The sequence below is a fragment of the Thermobia domestica genome, chromosome 9 (assembly GCF_964235325.1).
Source record: "Thermobia domestica chromosome 9, izTheDome1.hap1.1, whole genome shotgun sequence".
Lineage (NCBI taxonomy): Eukaryota > Metazoa > Arthropoda > Insecta > Zygentoma > Lepismatidae > Thermobia > Thermobia domestica.
The window spans coordinates 178,856,995-178,877,767 of record NC_137462.1 but is presented as its reverse complement, the minus strand read 5'-3'; the positions used below and the strand labels follow the sequence as shown (position 1 = coordinate 178,877,767).

General features: G+C 34.6%; 1 protein-coding gene across 3 annotated transcripts in view; it reads left to right on the top strand.

Moving 5' to 3' along the window:
• Window positions 1-9,065, top strand: part of LOC145660470 (uncharacterized) — a 164,159-nt gene extending 155,094 nt beyond the window's left edge. For all 3 annotated transcript variants that reach the window (XM_081725534.1, XM_081725536.1, XM_081725535.1), the window contains exons 10-12: window positions 3,878-4,045; window positions 5,277-5,809; window positions 8,270-9,065. The gene's annotated coding sequence lies outside the window, so the exon portion shown is untranslated. The remainder of the gene's footprint in view (window positions 1-3,877; window positions 4,046-5,276; window positions 5,810-8,269) is intronic.
• The last annotated feature ends 11,708 nt before the right edge of the window (window positions 9,066-20,773 follow it).

The window sequence follows — 20,773 nt, the reverse complement described above, 5'->3', positions numbered from 1 at the left end:
TTCCCTATATATTATATGTGTGTGGTGTATATATTATTACCGTTAAGTGCAGTAATTTAGTTTGTTTTCTGTTTCTACTAATGTATAAAAATAAAATTGCGATAATGATGTATTATTTGAAACGGATATGTATAGTACTTTATAAAGTAGTAACTGCATTTTTGTAATATTATGTCAAATTTAATGGAAAAATAACGAGTTAGTTTAAGTTTAGTTGTTGTAAATTGAATAAATTGAATTGAACCTGCTATTGTAATAACTTTGTCTTAATTTTCCATTGTCTTACAATCACTGCTTTACAAGAATCGTATACCTTATTATAGTTCTCAAATATCTTCATATTTGTCCGTTATGTATATCATCTTAATTTTGTTACTGTAATTGAGGAGTTTGATGCAATAAGGGCGTAAGTCTGAAACATGCAGTTGGAGAAAAACGATGTTGAAAATTTAAGTAGTATTTTTTCTTATATAAAACAATGTAATATGCAGCATTTTATTCCGATATTGAAGTGAAATGTTACCAGGAGGCTAAACAAGCATGACAAAATCCACAAATGCGTTTAATGCAAAAAGTGCGTAAACTCGCTTACGCCCTTACTACATCAAACTCGTCAATTGGCAGTTTACTAGGAGAAATTTCCCGAACACGACACTAGGAAAACGGGAAATCATTAAATTTTCAGATAGCGCACTGCTACCTATCCCAGATTTATTTATAGAGGACTTACGCCAAAAGCACTATTTTTGAGCTTAGAAGCTGATTGTTTGAAGTTTTCTGAACGTCTTTTGAAGGATATTGTAATAAGAAATGTTTTCTGAATTATGTATTGTGCTTTAATTCTAATATGTTGTCCTCTGTTTATACGTTATTATTATGTGAAACTTATTTCCTAAGTCTTGAGATATTTCATATTTTATTGCTAATAATGGAATATTCTGATTTCCATTGTAAGTCGCAAAAGCAATTTTTTTCTGTAAAAGTAAAATGATTTTAACATCTGGTTTCACAAATGTGATAAGTTTTAACTGGTTGAATAACTGATTGCAATTGTTCCTTTGGGTTAACTTCATATTATACGCTCCAGTTCTTAATCTTGTAGTTTAGTTTAACATCCTACGATTATGCACCGAGGCTGAGGGAGACTGTGATAATGAGATGGATGATAATGGGGGAATGAAGTGAGTGGGAGGAAACGGGAAGATCCCGTGAAAAACCACGTGCGTATTGCTTGTTCACCACGAAGTTTACTTAGCGTGGACTGCAATTGAATCAGGGATCCTATGCACCAAAGGTGAACTCTGTACCACTGATCCACCGTGGCCACCCTATCTTTACATATGTCATGTTCGGTGCAGTTTGCGAAAAACACCCACCAATGTGCTAAATGGTCACTACAAGCAAGTGTTGGATCTATTTCGCGTAAGGGTAGGAGAGCCCGCGTGAGGTGCATCCTCAAGGAAGAGGGTATCAGCGAACATGCGATATTGTATATAGCAAGATTTGTTTGTTTTATTATTTCCTACTTCGACTGTTCTCATGATGGAAAATAGAGCCATTGTTCATGTCTGTGTGAAGCAGGGGTGTGCAACTTGGAACAGTGGGCGGGCCAATCACAGAGCACTAAATGGCGTCGCGGGTCTCACTGTAGGTATATGATTTTTACAACAGTTGAATAGTATAGTATTAAATGATGGAACATATTCATCGTAATTTTCATCATAATAACACAAAACAACTGTTATACTTTTAACCAAACTATTTATTCACTAAACAGGAGCAAAATAATGTGTTTTGAACTTTGTCGGTACATCTAGCAATCCTTATACCGAGGAAAATTTCCCGCAAGTACCTGCGCTTGCCAAGTGCTTGTCTTCAGGGCGTTACCACGTTTCGCACTGTATGATCGATGGAACATTTCCAGTTCACTCTTAACAGGTTTTGTAAAAAAGAAAAAATATAATAATTATTGTTTTCAATAATTGACCAGCGGGCCGGCTGTTGCACACGGCTAGTGTAAAGGATATCAATTGGAGCGGGAAATATAAAGTTGACCCTTTTAAAACTTGTGTTCAAAGAAAGTTATTTTCTTGGATTTTTACATCGTCTGAAAAAGATATGGTCGTCTTGTAAAAACATCTGTGAGTAATTGTAAGCAAGCTTAACTGAATCATGTCATTTCTTGATCTTATTATATAACAATATAGTATATGAAGTTGTACATCATAGACGAACAGAATTCCGCTTTTTAGTCGATAGTGCAATGAGCCACTGAAATCTTCGTTTTACGTCCTACAGTTATGCCGTGACGTTATACGCATTTGAATTTACTTGGCTAAATAAATATTCGATAACTTGCCCCGATTGAGATGTTTTATATAGTGTTATACTGAAGTGCTTCTTAACAAAGATGTCCTTTAAAAGATTGACTTCAATGTAGAGTAACATAAAATTTTTAAAATGTAAGATTTCATTTTATGTAAAGGGATCTGTTAGGGATGTTAACGTAGCTCTAAAATGCTGAAAGTATCTTTACTAGTATTAAATAGCATTAATTGTAACTAAAGTATGACTAAGAAAATTAGTAGATTTTTTCAATTTAAAACTGTTATGAAATCATTAATGAAATTTTCATGGGGTAATTGATTATTAATTAAAGTGTCAGTTCTCGTTTATTATTATTGTGGGTTTTAAAACTCCAGTTGTGCATTTTATTATTCTTTGTATATCATTGTGTGTGTAATTTGAAAAAAAAAAAGACTTAAAACTGACTAGCAAATGATTTATCAGTGGCTTCTGGTAATTGGCAATGATTTTGAAATTACTTTCTGAAATCTTGTTGAATGTACTAGGTCTTTCTGTGTGCAAATTCATGCTTGCATCTGACATCGTGGACTTTCAAAATAGTTCGGTGCTTTGTGGTGATCATTGTTTCGTGTTGAACTCAGAATTGATATTTCGGACGGAGAGCCCATGACGTCACACAAAAGGATTATTTTATCATGCAGCGATTTTGCAGTGATGGTGCAATGGTTTTAAAACGCTTTGATATCGTCAACAGAATCTTTAAACTACAACTCAGAGTAAAAAATAAAGACATGCGTAATTTTTTTCTCCGTTGTGAGAATTTTCATCCATCTCGCATAAGCAATACAATCTGAAGGAAACAACAATAAAGTTTATATATATATATATATATATATATATATATATATATAATGTAATTTGAAAACGAAAAAGTACATCTGATTTTATGTTGAGAATGTACAAAACAGTGTACGGGAAATTATTTTATCATTTTTCTTAATTTTCATTTTTTGTATGTAAAATATGAATGACTTGCCAGTTGAATTTGTTCATGTTTAAATAGCTTGTATAGAGAGCACTTTCCTGTTTATATGCGTAGTTTTTGCACGTATAGTAAGTTAATTTTCGTGTATTTTGATTGACATATTTTCTGAATGGATTTTAAAAAAATGTTTTTATGGCAACACTTCTGCATTATAAGTATAGAATGTTTGTTTTTTCTTTAACCAACTTCCTTTTGTTATTTCTTTAATTTATTTTATGTTTAATTCTGAAACTTCAAAAACACTTGGAACGGTAATGGGGCAAACATCTCGTACATAATGAAGATGTAAGCTTTCTGTCAAGTAATTGTACTCAAACTAATTGGCGAAATCTACGTAATAATATAAACATTGTAATCATTGATACGATATTTCGTATTAGACTTAAGAATGCATATTTGTTAACTTATAATGCTAAACTAATTTTAATTCTCTCTCTGAGTTCTTTTATATATAAACAAAGAAATAATGATGGTTGCACATTATTATTTTGTATTAAGTTTTCCTTTTATATTTTCATTTGAAAGAACCTTGAAAGAAGCTAAAGAAGAGCGTTATGATTAGTTCCTGCTCTGCAAGTACTGTCGTTTCTACTGTTAAATGAATCTCAGAAGTTTCAGAAGTAGTTGTTTTTTCACAATGTCCATTTGTAACAATGACTAATGTGGATACATTTACATTTAGTATACATATTGGTAAGTAATTTTAAATTTTTAAAGTATTTTTTGCACTTATTTACTCTAAAATCAGAGAATATTTGCATGCGTAGATTCTCAAAACTAGTTCTGTATAGTGTTAGGATTTGATTTATACACAATACACAGACAGTTTTATACTTAGTTATAAAAGTTGTTGACGTAAAATATTTTATGACCCGAACGTGTTTTGAATAATAGAAAAACATTCGAAATTACGGTCACTTGATAAAACCATCATTTGTAAGCTCTCTCTGTAGGGAAAGCTCCCTCGTGGCTGTATGGTTAACGTGCACGTGAGACCGAAGTTCGATTCTCGGCAGAAGCTCATGTGGTTCAGATTCCATGTGAAGCTTTAGCTCACGTCTCATATAGCCTCGATACTGAACAGGACGCTAAACTCTAATCCTACCTATCTATTTCTATTTGCAGGGGGCTACTTAAATCTTTAAAACAAAAAATAAATAAATAAAAGAAAATAGCTCTGAATCAAAAAATATTTGCAAAAGAAATTTAGCAAATTGAAAAAGACAGTAAAAAATAGTGTGCTAAATGTCAAGGTTTCGAGATGATGATACACAAACTTAGTCGGAAAACTGGATGAGTCAAGTGTGACGTATTTTCGCCAATCGTTCAGGATTTTATTCCGGTGGGTTCCAAAGATACGAGCTACATGTGTAACTTACAGTGTTCAGTGTTGATCCATAAATATTATAACGAGAACTACAAATTTCGGGAAGAAGAAGCCTGAAAGAGCATATGAATAGAAAATCAGAAAGGTAAGGAAATATTTACATGAAAGTAATGTGAAACATAGAAACGCCCTATGTTTCCTTTGCCTAGCAGACGTATTTTCTGAAACCAAAAGTGAGTTTTGAAACCTTGCACTTAGTTGACAGTAGAAGTAACAGAATTACTTGACTCATCCATTGATGTATAGGCAAATGATGCAGATGTTTGCTTTTATAGTTCTAGATTCCAGTTTGTATAAGGATATTGTTTCCTGATTTCTTCTCAATAACTTAACTTTGATAATAATAATTTGGTAGCATCTACGTAGTATACTTTCGACACGATCTTATCTTTAATATATTCTGTATTTTGCCAGTCTATAAAAGGACACCGTAGTTCTTGTAAAAGTACCTCTGACTTTTACAAGAAAATAGTTCGTAAGTAAAAAGAAAATAGTTTTAATGTACCTATAGATATTGTGGTCTGTTTTTACTTCAAGCCTCTTCCTACATCAAAGTGAGAGCGGTAGCAGAAACAAAGCTGGATTTCAGCAACACGTTGGCAAGATGGAAGCACTAAGAGAAGACTGAAAAAAATGTTAAAAATGTGTGAACTGTGTATATATCTTGAATTATTAGGAAAGAATTGTCATCCAGTGAAAACTCCGTTCCGGAAGGAAGACCAAGTGAATGAGTGTTCATTCAGTTTTTCAAATGGACATGTGGAATGTGTGCTCAATATACAAAAATCTGCTATTTACGTTTGTATTTTGTGATTAATGTCAGAATGAAATTCTGCGTCGTATTTGTCAAAAGAATATAATCTTTCAGAATTATGATCGTGAAATGTTTTACAGGATTTATTGTTTCAATTTTTCATTTTTTCCCCCATAAATTCTGTATTGTCACGAAGACGAGGATATTGGCGTTGCAGTCAGATGGTTACACAGGCTCATACACTGGACACTCATTAAAATTTTTCCAGAAGAGCAACGTCAGGTGGTTTCAGATGAACAAGAAGCACATCGTACAGGTAAAAATTATCTGTATATTTTTCAGTTATACTTACTAAATTTCATTTATATAAAGTAATATTTGGATTGTCATAGTAGTTTGTAATATGTTCCAAACTTGATAATTTTAGCTTCGGTAGCCGGTACATTCGGAAACTATGATGCCATTGAAAATTTTGATTATACCAATTCGTTTAGTAAAAAACTATCAGCATATCGCACAGAATTAGTTTTGTTTAAAGCAACACCCACATTTCTTCAAGAAGTTTACATCTATTATTTGGAAGTGGGAATGCAGAATTAGAGGCATGTATTCATCGCTCTTATGAAGATTTTTTTTTTCCTCCGGACGTACTGATGGAGAGTCTTCAAAAGTAGGTAACATAAGTGGGTGTTTCTATTTGAACATGACTTTATTGCGGGACTGTAACCTTAATATTATTTCATTCATAATATTACTATTTCATTGGAAAGGTCAATACTTTGTCCTTGTATAATACGTTGAGATTATTTCCTATAGGGTAGTCTATTAGAAGCGGCTTAGACACTCATTACTAATACATTGTGCATTCCTATTACAACCTAAATCTGCGTAATGTACGGACATTATAGTTTGTGTGTGCTGAGGATAATACGTTACTTTTTAACTTTTGATTTTTAAAAATACTTAAATACACAGTATATTTACTTCCCGAGGTAATAGCAACGTTGGTTACTGATTGATGTCTTAGCTTCTCAGTCTTTTGTACCGCACTCAGACATGGGTTAGACAAGTTTTTAATGACACCAATATTAAAGAGTAGAAGGTACCTTTGACTAATGGATAAATGGAATTTACCATCGAAACGTGGCGTGTACGTTTGCCTCTGAGTAATGGTGACTTGGATACATCGCTTGTAGCAACAGCATAAACTTAGTGGTGACTATTGTGTACATGACAGTCTCGGCATGCTGACGCCAGAGGTGAATAAAGGTAAGTGTGTAAAAACATCACAATAATGAAAGTATTGTTAATGTACAGTCAAACAGAATAATATAGACAACCATAAAGCGTGTCAGATGTTACTTAAGACCAATGAAAATTGCCCTAAAACAAACTAGAGTATCATAACTTCCAGACATTAGTATTGTAGAAATTGGTATAATTCATTGTATTTTGTTCAATGTACTATATGTACAGTTATATGAAAAATGAATACGTAAGCTATCACTACGGTTAAGATATCCGTATACAACAACGATTGTACGCAACAACGATTTATAATGAAACATATAATTTATTTTCAACGCTTTATCTGTAGCTTAAGAAACCTGAAGCCTCATCGGTGAAGAAACGAAAGCCTGTCGTGGATCCTATCCTTTGGCAAGCTAATCCAGTTAGGATAATAATTATCCACATCCCACTTTACCCTTAGTTCCTGACTATTTTTGGATTTTTCAACTAATACTATATCCTGCACGCATTCCTGATGCGCGTTACGTTTACCTCTATATTAAACCTCCTCTATTTGCAACTACACAGTGGAATTTGCGTTACGCAATCTCCTCTATTAACCCAGTTGCCTTTTCTGCATTATACATTGTTTCAATAAGATCTTGTGCATGTATTTAAAGATTAAACTTACGTATTCTTTTAGAATTAAGTTTAGTACCTTGAGAGACAGGTAATTACTAGTCGGGCCTAGAAACAGTGGTTTAGGCATATTTAAAATCATTTTTGGTATAAATGTAATGACTACAGGCAGAAGCGTTTGTTATATTCTAAAAGTAGGTTTTTCTAGGTTATCTTAAATAAAAAAATAAATCTAAACACCAATATTTATAATTTTTCCGTCGCCGCCTGAACTTAGTTTGGGCTTATGTTTCAGTGTATTAAAATATGTTCCCTCCTCCCTTGTATCAGTGATGCCAACCTGTGGGAAAATCCTATATCGTGGGAGTTTTTGACTTTATTTTCTCGGAAAGGGATAATAAGCAGCATATATGTATTTTTTCGAGAAGATCGAAATTTAAGGCTTATTCATTTAGATATTGTAAAAAGTGACTAACACTGAGAAATTTAATTTTTAATATACTTGTAATTAGCATAACATGGGAAATTCACATGTAAAATGGGATTTTTTGCCTCTCGACATGGGATTTCATATTGTTTCAAGTTTGCATCACTGCCTTGTATTTGTATGTTCAGATGATTTTACCACGTCCCTTCAAGTGATTGACAGTTATAATTCATATCTGAGAAATTATTCCGTCAACATAATTGCATAAGGGAAGATTACAAGAAATGTTTGTGATCAATGACTTTTTCATTACACATTTCTCCATTGACAGTAGACAATAAATAGTAATCTTCAGTATTTATTTTATTCGCTCTTGTTCATAGTTTCGACATTTCAATTACATGTAAACTTTTGAATGTGCACTTCAGAGTGAACCAGGATATATATACTGATATATATATGTTTATTTATTTATTTCAGAGTTTGAAGATGGCAGTGAGTACAGACTTTCCAACGTAAGAGTTCAGAAGATTTTCTTTACTTGTTTGTACACTTGTGATACGAGTTCTTGTACCTTTTTTAAAAAGCACAGTTTATATAGGAAAAGGACTACATGTTTGTTTGTTTACATGTTTCCTATAAAAGTATAATTTTAATAGAAATATTAAAAAATAGGGAAATGTTAAATGAAATTATTTTTCTGTGTATAAAATGACTGTAGTTTGATGTTGATTTTAGTACTATAGTTTAACTAAAGAGAAGTGATGTCAAGGACAGAAGAACAGTTAAAGTATTCGCTTAAATCACCATGGAACAGAACAACGCAATAGTTTTAATTACATTTCCTTAAATTCGTTGATCAGTTTGACATTTCACACTTGTAACATATTCTTCGTTCAAAATACGAAAGTTTAGTGAAAAGCAGTATAATGGAAAAATCTAATGTTCATAAGTAGAAGTTATGGTATTGAGTGTGTAACTAAGATCGAAGTGTGAGTTTTCGATATAATAAAATTTCAAAATAGCGAATTTTCTTGTTATTTCGAGACAAGAAATTATGATCATTATTATGTAGAATGTTGTATTTAAATCCTAAAATGTATGTTGTGTTTCTGAAAGAAGTTTTTTTTGTTGTGTACATATATTCTTTGTATATATATGAGGTAATAATTTGAGTAGTGCGTATGCATAAGGACCTGAAGTCAGTTGTATCATAAGTAATATGTTTTGCACAAAATGTCATTGCAAATAATAAAGAAAATTATATTTCTTAAAATTTCTAAGTTCTACCTATTTCTAAGAGAGAAAAATCTACAGACTGAGAGGAACTCAGTTTAAAATAGTTCTACCTTGCAAATAGTAATTTCTGTATACAGGCCCATACTAATATTGTACTCAAGTGTACCTGTCTGGCTTAGATTAAAGGAACAGTTTGAGTTAAAAAGCAGTTTGGTGCAATAGAAAGAGTTTAAAAAAATAAGAAACACGTATTTTTTAAAATGTTGATTGGCCGTCTCGTTCAGCTTCTATAGGCGTTTGTTTTTGATGAATCACAAATGCTGACGTCACACGTGGGCTAGCAAGGAATTCAGTGTAAGTCAGCAATCACACACTTGTGTGCAGCTGCTAAACTTAGTGGAGTGAATTTTAAATATATTGATTTGGGTTTGTTAGCAGTCTCGCTTTGTGTTGAATTCTTGAGGGACGTTTTTGTTTGTGTTTTCCCTACAGCAATAGTATATATATATATATATATATATATATATATATATATATATATATATATATAGAGAGAGAGAGAGAGAGAGAGAGAGAGAGAGAGAGAGAGAGAGAGAGAGAACAGTGATTACGTAGTGTTGTGCGAAGCAGTGTATCTTCCATACATGTTTTTGAGTGGGGCACTGACACCCGGAGCTCTGAGAGTGCCCTTCCCCCTGGAGGAGACTAAAATAATACGTCTATAATAGTAACTAACATAGTACCGTGTGAAAATACTGTGTGCCCCGGAAACATTTCTTGAAATAAACACTGGTGCGAAGTAGAAAGCGCGTGTTAGTACAACTCGTGCTGTGTGTGAAGTGAGGTTGAAATGCCTAACATGTGCTGTGTTTTCGGTTACAATTCTCGTGCAGTAAAGCCGAGGATATATACAGATGGTGATCAGAAAAATGGAAACACCTGAACGAAATTGCAACTTACCAGATTAATATGGTGTCGGGCCACCTTTTGCCTTCAGAACAGCCTTGATGCGACGTGGGATGGAGGCATAGAGGTTGTGAATGGTAGCAAGTGGAATTTTACACCATTCCTCGTGCAGGGCATCGGCCAGTTCTGTGAGAGAGGATGGAGGTGGAAATCATCGCCGGAGTCGTGTTTCAAAGACGGACCACAGATGTTCAATTATGTTGAGATCTGGGGATTGCGTGGGCCAGGGGAGGTGTTGAACTTCATCCCGATGTTCCTCAAACCACGCTGCAACAACGCCAGCTGTGTGAATGGGTGCATTATCATCCTGGAAGATGGCGTCATTGTCCGGGAACAACATCCGGACCATAGGATACAAGTGGTCTCCTAAAATTGCGACATAATCGTTGGCAGTGATTCGTCCGCTAAGTGTGACCCAATGAAAACCATGGTATGGCGTCCCACAGCATCACCGAGCCGCCGCCATGTTTCACAGTTGGGCGGAGACACTGCAGATCATCAGCTTCTTTGGGTGTTCTCCACATAAACACGGCCCGTGGTTGGGAATAGGGTGAAGTATGACTCATCCTACCATATCACACGTTTCCAGTCCTCAACGGTCAAAGTTGCATGGTCGCGGCACCATTTGCGGTGTGCGAAAGCGCTATGGTCTCTGATGAGCGGTTTGGCCCGTGCAACACGACCCCGTAAGTTCATGTCATGTACTTCGCGGCGGACTGTGATTGTCGAAACAGGGTGGGGGAGGTGCTGATTGAGTTCCTCCGTCACTTGCTCCGCAGTGGCACGACGGTTCTGCGTGACAATACGTTTTAATACCCGGCGTGACCTGGCACTCATGATTTTCTTCTGCCCACTGTTCCGCTTCCCCGATGTGGTTTTCCCGTGTGTTGTGTAGGCCGTCATCACCTTCGACACTGTCCCACGCGACACACCTAACAAAGTAGCCACTGCCGTCACACTCACTCCACATAACCGCGCACCAACAATTTGCCCTCTGAAAATCTGAGAGGTCTCCCATTTTACACTACTTCCGTCTGCTGCAGCCACTGGACACTGCTGTTCCACTGCGCCTAACGTAGTATTGAGACCGACCTAACACACCACCACCAGCGGTCCGGCGCTGCGGGCGCCACGACATCACTGCCAACCCATACATCTGACGTGTTGCCAACTACAGGTGTTTCCATTTTTCTGATCACTATCTGTATATATATTTCTTTTCCAAGTCGTAAGAAATCACCAGAGCGATATAAATTATTGCTCAAGAAAATCAGGAAAAATTTTGTGCCAAATGAAAACTCATATTTGTTCCAAACATCTTGAAGAGTCCGAATTCGAGCAGTCATTTTTACTGAAAGAAAAGCTAATGCCAGGAGAATCGTATACCCGCAAACTGAGAAAGAATGTTCCAATATATTGAAAGATTTAGAATTCGAGCCATTGAACAAGCGCCGATGTATGTCCAGTTACCTACGTAAAAATCGTACAAGACGCAATTGAACGGTCGAAGACTAGACGGGGCATTAGAGGTAAATAGCGACGGTGTCACTCATGATGTGAAGGTACTGCATTATAAATAAATGTAAATATAATTACAATGTGAATATACCGGCTTGTGGATGAAATCAGTGACGATGACAGCGTTCCTCAGGACATTGATTCATCGTTTAATTTTTCTGTATCAAGTGACAATGATGATGAAACGGGTGACGAGAGCTGTTCCTCAGAAAACAATGACAATAAAACAAATTTAACCGGTCAAGTATTGTTCGTATTTTGGCAAACTTTAAAGATGTTATTTCATTTTTGCCGCATATGCCACGCTCCTATACATACATTGAAGCACAAAATTATAGGATCATCATTAAAAATTGCTACAAAACATGAAAATAAACATACTTATGTTTGGGAATCGGAATCATGATTAAAGAAAAGGTACGTGGGTGTTGTAGCAATCTCGTCTGCCATCTATTTAAATCGTATTGGTTTTGAAACTTTCAGTTTCTTTTGCAAAACGCTGAACTTATGCTTTGTAGGAAAAACTACGTTTTATAATGTTATAAAAACTTGTGTAGCCTGCCATCAGATATTTTCTACGTGCAGATGACATTTCTAAGTCTTTGCAATCGGTTCTGTAAAAGGAAATCGCACTTTACAACGTTGCAAAAACGAAGTGCTTTGCACTGTGTTTTGGAAGCCTGTTCTTGCAACTTGCCCACGTATGACGTCATCACAAAATCTTTTTCCCTGTTACTCGGTAATGACTGAACGTATTGCGATCAAACAAACACTATTCCTTTTAGAATTTTCAACCCTACAAATGGAAATAATTTGTAAAAGATGCACTTCTAAGTCGAACTGCTCCTTTAAGTGATAACGAGTTAAATTCAAGTACTGACCCAGCATTGCAATACAACTGAAAAAATATTTGAATTGAGAAACAAAAAGCTCCACTGCACAAAACTAGAATTAATAAAATTTGCAATAATGTTCTATGTCAATGATTTAAGCAAAGAATCCGGCTAAACCCTCTCCCTTAGTACGATATTGAAAATCTTACATGTAGTATACTCAATTTGTAATTCCTTACTTATGTTTTCTTAACAATTGATTACAAACTAATAAGTATTGTAGAGTCATGTTCAAAAACCTTATTTCCCAAAAGCTCTTTTCGTTAATCCTACTAGGATTTAAGCAATTTTGTTATCCGTGGTCTCCGCCTTTTTAAAACTAAAGCATATGAAGCAAATTGTACCATTTGCGAGTGCGAGTCGCATTTCACCCTTTGGAGTACGAGGGTTTACAAGCAGTTTTTGAGACCTTCATTTAAATATCTACTGCTTTAAGAGCATTCATCCGAATTACATTAGTATGTCATTTTCTTCAGAATAAATTAGACTTTCAAATTCAACATGGCACATGTCCGTATGACTTACAAGGGAAGCGAAATCTTGAAAAATTCTGAAAGTTTCTCTTAAAATGGCTTTTTGCAAGTGGCGCCCCCTAGAACGACTCCGTATGAAAGTACTTAACCTTAATGTCCACTCACGTCCAAAATTATTGTCGCATGTCTATAAATATGTTGTAGGAATATGATTTGATAACGAATTCACCCGGTATTTCTTAGAGTGTGTATAATCGGCAAAGACATGCATGCGGAAAATTTCATGTCAAAAGAGCAGTAAATAAGAACAATAAAACGAAAGTAAAGCGTTCTTGTCAATTTAGCAACATTTTATTTTTCTCACTAATTTTCATATTTATAATACTTTTTCTATGAAATTTACCACAAATATACATTTCCCGATTATACACATGGTATCAGTATTAAAAGTACCCTGCAAAATCATTTTCAAATTATATTCTTACAAGAAGACAGTTATAGATATGCGACAATCATTCTGGACATGAGCGCACCCTAAAAACCAGGATTTTTTTTTGTTTAAAACAAATGATTAAGACTTTTTAAACAATTGGTTTTGTTTAAACCAAATTTTATATACGTTTTAAACATTTTGTTTTAAACATGTATTTTTTAAGACTTGTTTTAAACATTTTAATTTTATTTCCGTAAAAAAATCTACCAGAGAAAGAAAATTGTCAAAAAGTGTTACTGATTCAGAAAACTATTTTCTCCTCATGTGAATGTTGATTTCCTGTGGCTACAGCAAGTCAAGTGGTAATCTACAATTTATTTTGTCTGTTTTTCTCCCCTTATTTTTAACGTTCATTGTATCTAAATGCTTATCAGTTAACTTTCGAGAATGTGCATGGTCGAAGTTGGACTACTTGTAGAACTGATATTAAAAAGTAAATAAAAGAATTATCAGGGAAACAAGTTTTTGTGTTGTATTCAGAAAACAAACAAAGGATTCTTTGCTAAATTACTGTTCTAAAATTAAACTATCGCATCCATTCGTTGATACAGTAGCCTACATATTGGCTCTCACAAGGTACTACTATGAGCAAAATAAATGACGCGTCTCTTTTTTTAAAGTTTTTTTAAAAATTTCTCCGTTTTCTTTATGTTCGAAATTTCGGAAGGTTTCCCCAGCAGAAAACGTTAATAACAAACCCATTTTTAATATTTGTGTTAGATTTTGGCTTAAATAAATTAGAAACAAAAAAGCATTAAATCGACCTAAATTACGAGAATTACCAATTCTGCTAAAATGGGAAATTTTCAAGAACGTGAGGGAATTCTGCAGTTCAATACGAAGCAGCGACATCTGTTATTGAGAGAAATGTGGATTAAATCTACAAAGGAAACTTAACGAAACATTTCTAATATGTCTTATTACGTGTATTATCTGCAAACTCCAAATATATGAATCTATGCCAAGTATTAACGTATAAATAGAGCAAATAGTGGAAATTACCTATGGAAAAAGACTAATTGGTAGCACGATCGTAATGAAAAATCGACTTTACCGTAGAACAGGTTCAGTTCGCGTAAGAAAACAAATAACTCAGTTATTTAAAGCAACGAATCTGTATGCCGCAGATAGCTGGTTCGACTCCATAGAAGTGGAATTATCATTTTTATTACTAGGGTTATTTTATTTGTTTTTTGTGGGAAAGAATGTAATTGTAACATTGTGTAAAACTCATGACGATACCAAGAAAAAAAATGTCGCGCTTGCATTAGTGTCCCTAATTTTGTTTGCAAACAGTTTCGTAATTATTTCCCCTGTGCTCCCTGCTCACAATATGCTCGCTGGTACATAACGAATGTTTTCCAGCAAACTTTAATTCTAATTTGGTGAATTTTACAAAGTTTCGCAGTGTTTATCATTAGTCTTCTATCTACTTGTTTGAACATTTAGATAACAGATTTCCCTATTAAATGTTCATTTACGGAAAAGTTTTACAATGTATTTGTTTTGAATTAAAATTGTTTTGAATTTACCACATCAGGTAAGTAGCTCGGAGGAGAACTGAAATAGTTGATATTCTACGTGAAAGCAACCTATTGTAGAATGATGATGCTTCTTACCTTCAGCACATAATCTTTACGTTAGAGAGTCAGATAGAGAAAAATCCTGGTTTTTCCTCCCATATGACCACCTATCTTAACCCTCTACATACCATGATTCGTCTTACACAGTTTCGGTGCTCCAAAGACATTCATATAATAATAATAGTAGTAGTAGTAGTAATAGTAATAATATTCCTGAATATGCAATCCTTACATAATGCAGTAACCTTAGACATCTGAGTTTAAAATGCTTTCTTTAGTAATAATTTGAGCAACCATGTGGGAGGCGGCACGACGTTTTATTTTGCCCCTCTCATTTCAGTACTCTCCCAACAGAAAGTAATTTCTGATAAGCAGGGCAGATAAAATGAATAAGAAATATATTTATATTCATCCTTTCCCCTTCATGATTGGAATATCACGTAGCATTTTTATTCTACCGAAGGTGGCCCTGTGCGGTTAGTGGTAGGTAACTAAAGAAATATCTAATATATAGCGCTCCTTGATTGTAATATTACCGCTTTTTTTGTTTGAGGGAACCCTCTACATAACCAAGTGTGACAAAAAGAATGGGAAAAGTGTCTATTGATTTTAGTGGCGGATCCAGCATGTATTTTCACGGATCCCAAGAGCTTCAGATATCTTCTGATCTAATTGGCCGATACAAATACATCACAAGTCATGGCATACTTATAGCAGAAAGTAAACGCCAGCTGCTGTCGGCTCTCGTTGCTGTGTGAGCTAGCGCAACATGCTAGTAAGGGAAATCGTTTTTGGCGTGGGTTCAAACCCTACCTCCTGCCTAGGAAAGTTTTTTTTATTTTTAAATTTTTTGTAACTTTTTGTTAAAATAATATTCAAAAAGTGGTTTAACGATTATTTTTTTAAAATTTCCATTAAACTTCGTTTATTAAAATAAGTGTCATTGTACTATACAGATCCATAGCAAAAGTAAAAGTAGTAGTAGTAATAGTAGGTGACGTCATCGGTACGTGGCCAATAAGAATGCTACTTCAGTCACGTTTTGGATGAACCTCTTGGGATCGGCGAAAATGCATCCAGCACTGACTCCGGGGGGAAGGGCGGTGAAGTGAAAGATTTTTGATGTGAACTTGTCACAAAATACCACTTAACATAATAGTGGGGTGAACCACAACCCAGTCAGTTCAAATTGATGTAAAAGTTTTTGACTTCATATTAAAATTTTGGTTCCAAATGAGAATTTCAGTCCAAGTGGTCAATTATCAAATCTCGGGGGGATCTTCGGTGTAGAGGCTATGACCCTCTTATGGGAAAAGGCAAAAATATTAAAATTCTTAAAACTTCCGAAGTTTTTGTCTTTTTTAAAGGAATTTTAGGACTTTTACTATTTTAAACAATTTTTAAAGGAACTTTATTAAGAGTAAAACAAAGCATTTAAATGGTAATGTATTGTGTTACGAGCGTAGAGTTAACATGTGATAAAGATATAGTAAACGCATTTGCAACCTACTTTAAATCAGTGTATACAGACGGAGCACCACTGCTAGTTGAAACATGATTCAACATTAGTTGAAATGTATGAAAAAATTGATGTTATAAATAGCGGTAATAGAAGTGGACGAGATTCGAATGGCAATCAGAAAACTAAAATCAGTGTTCGATAGGTATGGGATGATGTACAATCCTGTGTAATCAAAGGTGGTGAAGAGAGTTTCTTATTACTTTTACACATGCTACTTAACCTAAAACTCCAAACCAGCACGTTTCCAGCAAAATGGAAACTTACAAAAGTTTGCCCTATTTCTAAAAATAATGAGAGTAAAGAAATTCAAAATTATAGGCCGGTTTGTATTCTAAACTCATTTGCAAAGATATTTGAAAGCATAATTTATAAGCGCATTGAGAATCACATTAAACCAGTAATATCGGATTATCAACATGGATTCGTTCCAGGCAGATCCACCGTAACAAACTCGCTGTCTTCACTGACCATCTAGTTGATACATTGGAGAGTAATAATCAAATAGATGTAGTTTATACAGATATTGCGAAAGCCTTTGATAAGGTAAACCACACGTTGTTAGTGAACTTAAATTTCTCAACTTCTCTGATCAGTTAATTGCTCTTATGTAAAAAGTCATATTTGATGGACAGGAAACAATATGTGGTTTATAAATCCTGTAGATCATTCGAATACATTCAATTTTCTGGAGTTCCACAAGGATTTAATTTAGGGCCGTTACTTTCTATAATATTAATGACCTTTCTAATTGTATTAAAACATCACATAAACTACTCTATGCAGACGATCTAAAATTATACAGGAGAATTACAACAGCACAGGACTGTCAGCTTGCAGGAGGATCTAGACAGAGTAAATGAATGGTGCAAGAGCAACTTGTTAAACATAAATTCAGATAAATGCAAAACCGTGTCCTTAACTAAGAAACGGATTGTTGTTAAATTTCAATATAAGGTAGATGGTAAACAAAGGGGGAACAAACTGTCAAAGATTCGGGTGTAATACTGTATATAACAACAAACTATTGTTTGAGCATCATATATATCAAATTGTAAATGACGCAAACAGAAATCTTGGATTCATTTTGAGAATGGGAGGGGGATTTAATAAGTCGAATTTTTACTGAAATTATATTTTTCATTTGTTAGATCGAAATTAGAATATGCGTCTATTATATGGAACCCCCACACGAAGAAAGACTATTAGAATAGAAAGAGTTCAAAATAAATTTCTGTTATTTCTGGTGTACAAGAGAACAGGCATCTTCCCCACATATGAAAATAGTACTTCTCTTAATGAAAATTTTAACACAATGTCTCTCAATCACAGAAGTGTTAAACGACATTATATTCTTGTACGAAATATTAAATAAATTAAATAGTGAGAATTTGGTCTCTGCCTTTCATCTCAGGGTACCCAATGGAAACATACGTGTGGGCAATGGGAATTTCTTTTATTGTAAGAAATCTCGAACAAATGCAACAAAACAGTCATCAACGTGGAGGATGGGTGCAGTGTAAAACAAACTGAGTAAATGTAAAAGAAGTTCTGGATATACAAAGTATGAGTCAGAATAGATTTCGCAAATATAGATGTTCTATGTAACTAATATGAACACTGTAGTTGGGTAGAATTACCTGTTGTTCTTCAATAAATAAATTGCTTGTCCAGTATGATAAGTCGATTCTTTACAATCACTTTGTAACAAAAAATTAATTTGGGTTTACAGGATTTGAACCTGTTAGGTAGCTGTATTTATCATGAGGCCGTTACGTTACCCCTACACTATCTTTTTTAAGAAAAGGTTTCAAGATGGCCGGGATTTGAACCTGGGTGTACCGAATAGTAGCTCAATGCGCTAACCGCGCCACTATCGGGCCACCTGAAATTATGAGCCGAATATTACTTACTTTAACCCTGATCTTTGGAACTAATCAAAGTGCAGAACGAAATTCATTTATTTCAACGGTCTAGAGAAAAATTGATGCCCACTATTAAAGGAAAAGCATACAATCCAGGAAAAATTACAGAAATGAAACATTTTGCAGTAATTTCGCCGTGCAAGTTCGAAAATATGTGAATAATATTAGTAATGATAGTAATTATATTAATAATAATAATTATAAATGTTCGCATTCACAGTAGTTGTCTAGTATTATAATTATTATTATTATTATCAATTACCCCCTTCGGTTAGTTAAATTGAGAGAAAGTAATATGTTCCGTTACTCAGTCACTGTTTAGTATTACTAAAGAGCTCCTTGATATCAGTCATTTTTTATGTTTTATTTATTCCTTTCCCATCCTATGATGATGGAAAGGTTATCTGCAGTGTCATTGTTCATCTTAGCGAGCCGAAAAACTATGTATTCGACACTGATATTGGTTATTTCGATCATTTTTGTCTCCTCCTCCTCCAAGTTGCGGGGCTGAATTTGGATTTAAACAGCATCAGATGTGTCACTGTGAATCTTAGCGACTTCAAAAATTATAGTTTCGCCACTAATACCGTTCATTTTTCGTTCTTTTTTAAATGTTGCTTCCCCTCCCTATCTCTAAGTTACACCTCAGGTTCGAACTTCATCTAGGTTGAAAACTTGATCGAGATTAGTTTGGTGGTTCAAGAGTCATTAAGTTTCATTTATTTTTATATATCTTCCTCTCCCATTTCCCTCCCCAAGTTCTCCCGTGAAAGTGAAATGATAAAAAATAATCTCAGGTCCGAACCTCATCTATGTTAAAAATTTGATCTAGATTGATTCTTTGTTTTATGAGGTATCAAGTTTTATTTATTCTTTTTACTCCTCCCTCTGCTCAACCCTAAACTATAGCGTCAAAGTAAATAGACAAATACTATCTTAGGCCCGAACTTCATCTATGTTGAAAATTGAATGGAGATTGGTAGAGTGGTTCAAGAGTGATGAAGTCACAGACAGTCGCTTTCATTTCCATTTTTGTACATATATATCTCCCTCTCTCCGGCCCGTACGTTCCACCGTTCCACAAAAAGTCGTCCCAGATCCAAACCTTATCTATGTTGGAAGTTTCATAGAGATCGGTCTGGTGGTTCAAGTTAATACCTTTTATTCATTTTTATATATTAACCCTCCTCCTACCCTTAGTTCTACCGTTAAAATGAAATGGTAAAAAAAAGCTCAGGCCCGAACCTTATCAATGTTGAAAATTTGATCGAGATCGGTTGGGTGCTTCAAGAGATTAGGAGCCAGAAACATAGTTACTTTCAATTTTATAATATAGATTATTATTATTATTATTTGCGTACTTTTGGAGTCTCAGTGTAGGGTATTTCCGATAGAAATTTAGCAGTAAAATAGCATTCTTCAATTTTCTTTTTTTTTTCTTTTTCTTTTGTTTGTTCAGTTTGCATTAGTAGTCTGAAATGGAGGATATGACCAACGCTATCTACTGGGTATATTAAAATGTGTTTTGTATCAGTACGTTTAATGAACACTACCGAATTTGCAATCGAACCACGCGGAAACAAAGCATGTGTGTTAAACTTTTGACATTATCCTAAATGTGTCTCGGAGATTTCTACTGGAAATTGAGTATGCTATCCATTATGAAAGTGACAATATGAATGTTTAAAGCATCCTCTCTATATTCGAATAGTTCTGAAAAATATGTGAAAACAAATGTTATTTGTATATTACTGTTGGATTTCTGGAAGCGGAACTTTATAATGTTAGGTTCTTTTCTTACTACGTTTGAATTCCACAGTTTTATCTGTTTTTATTCTTTTTTTCTCTGCTTCATTTTTAGTTCAGTTGATTTTGAGTTTAACATCCCTTTTCAGCAGCGAGGCTATATGAGACGTGGACCTAGTGATTAACGTGAAGTCCGAACCACATGACCTCCGGCCGGGAACTAAATTCGGGCCTCCCACACCAAAGGCGCGTACTCTAACCGCTTAGTCACGGAGGAGCTCTGCTTCATTTTTGAATCTCTATGTAATAGGCATCAATTGGTTTCAGTTGGAATCTTTTTTCGTCTCGATTTTCTTATTTCATTTTATCGAAGCTAATCCAAGTGTAGTTTTAAATTTGAATTGCGTTCATGTTAGCTAATTTTAGTACGGGAGAGAAGAAAGGAGGAGAGAGAGGGGTTCTTTTTACCTGACATGATTATGGGATAAGGTGTATATTGGATGACCTAACTGCACGGTGTTAGCTGTCGCATTTTTTTGATGCGGAGTGTACACCCAGGTACAAAAGTAGCTCCCCTCTAAGTGTTCTAATTCCATTACTTGGCGTCCAGGTCTTTTGCAGTTGTGAGA